Below are 2,352 nucleotides of genomic sequence, written 5' to 3'. Positions count from 1 at the left end.
TATATATATATATATATATATATATAATAAACATATATAATAAAAATATATATGTGGATATTATTGTTTATAATATCAAGTGGCATAGCATGCGTAAAAAAATACCATAAGGTGAAGAATTATTAATTAATAATTAAGGGTGCCACAAATAGCATCACCACGCTCGCTAAAAATAGTAGTCAGAAGGCGACTCCAACCACAAATTTTCACTGATACACATTAATTGAGATCAGCGGAATGAGCAGAAATTCTAAGCCTTCGTACCAATGAGAACTAAGTGTCATTGACGATACGGGTATGTCTGGCTTTTCAATTTTATGACTGACACTAAATAAGCTACATACTTATTTATATATCCGTAAAACTAAAGATAGTCTTAAAGGAAAAGCTGATCTTTGCTTTAAAGTGACGTTGCCTTTATTAATTTTCTTGTTATGTTAATTGTTAATTAAAGATGCACGCTGTAGTGAGATTTACGTTGCAATATCCTGTTGTACAACGTGAACATGTACAAAGGCATTGATCACGTTGCAAAAGTGCAATAACCGGCTTCTACAGGAAACGCATTCTGTACATTTCCAGACACATTTTTCTCAGGCCTCCTTCAAATATTTAAAAATATTTTTGCTTTCGTTTCCAACAAACGAATCATAGTCGGCCGTCTTAAAATAAAGAGGAAAGACTGGACAATGTTGTCCTTGAATATATCAAACGACGAGATAGTCACAGCTTGAGCGCTCTTGATCATTAGATGCTTGATCAGAGCTGACCTAGGGCTAAACTATAACGGTAGCAATTTAGGGGAGCGGGATAAGTAAATCACACCGGCCTCAGTATTCAACTGGTACTTATTTATCGAGCCCGAAAGGATAAAAGACAGAGTCGACTTTTGTGGAATTTGAACTCAGAACTTAAAAATACGAACGAAATTCCGAGAAGCATCTTTCCTGGCGTGCTAATGATTCTGCCAGCTCACCGCCTAACATTAGGCTACGACATTAATAATACATTTCGTATTGTTTTGCTAAGCCATTGTCAATTCAATAATTTTCCCCCCGACTGTATTACGGGTTTACGTTGCGCTGATAAAATTTTGTAAGTGGTGAACCTTCTCTATGATAATTTGAATAGGAGTGGCTGTGTGGTAAGTAGCTTGCTTACCAACCACATGGTTCCGGGTTCAGTCCGACTGCGTAGCACCTTGGGCAAGTGTCTTCTACTATAGCTTCGGGCCGACCAAAGCCTTGTGAGTGGATTTGGTAGACGGAAACTGAAAGAAGCCCGTGGTATATATGTATATGTATATATATATGTGTGTGAGTGTTTTTGTGTGTCTGTGTTTGTCCCCCTCCCCAACGTCGCTTGACAACCGATGGTGGTGTGTTTACGTCCCCGTAACTTAGCGGTTCGGCAAAAGAGACCGATAGAATAAGTACTAGGCTTACGAAGAATAAGTCCTGGGGTTGATTTTCTCGACTAAAGGCGGTGCTCCAGCATGGCCGCAGTCAAATGATTGAAAGAAGCAAAAGAGTAAAAGAGAGTATTTCAGCCATTGGGGCCATAAAGTACTTTTCATTCAGTTTTTTTTTTCTTCGGAACAAATTCCACCCTTCTTCTGAAAAAAAATGGCTACCTTTGCATGAATCCATTGTAAAATGTTATTAGATGTATATCATACATTTGAGAGAGAAAAAGAGCAAAAATTCTTGAAGATAGACGAATCACATATCGATATATCCGCTAAAATCATTTCTTCTCAAACTAAGCGTCGTGAATCTATGTAAGTAGGCATGGACATACCCACTATTCACCTATTATTTCCGACTCAGTTTCTCGTTATCTATTTCTGGTGAGCAACTAGTTCTGGGAATATGCTATTTCTGGTAATCTGATATTTCTAATAATCTACTTTTTCTGTTAATCTATCTATGGTACTCTATTTCTGTTATATTTCTAGTAATCTTCGACTTCAAGAAACGTATCATTTCTTGTAACCTTTTTCTAGTATCCACTCAAAAGCCTCTCGTAATCGTATCACTACATTCCATCTTGCCATAAACCTGGACTGAATTTCATCTAAGCTAATTATCTTACTAATTAGTTGTGCTATAATTTTCTACTACTTTTAAGATACTATTCATCAATTTTATCTCTTCCAGTAAGAAGGTATCTTATTAGAGTATCTTACTAGAACATCTACCATCTCCTTTCAGCAGTGGCGATGACCAAATCCACTTCATCGGTGAACTGTTCAATAGTAGTATATCACCTCTTGAGTTACCACAACTGGTAATATTTGCAAGCCTGGCGAGGATCCCTGATCGTAATTGCCTCAAGAGTAGGAGATAAGTT

The sequence above is a fragment of the Octopus bimaculoides genome, chromosome 6, assembly GCF_001194135.2.
Source record: "Octopus bimaculoides isolate UCB-OBI-ISO-001 chromosome 6, ASM119413v2, whole genome shotgun sequence".
Classification (NCBI taxonomy): Eukaryota; Metazoa; Mollusca; class Cephalopoda; order Octopoda; family Octopodidae; genus Octopus; species Octopus bimaculoides.
This window is presented reverse-complemented; position numbering follows the sequence as displayed.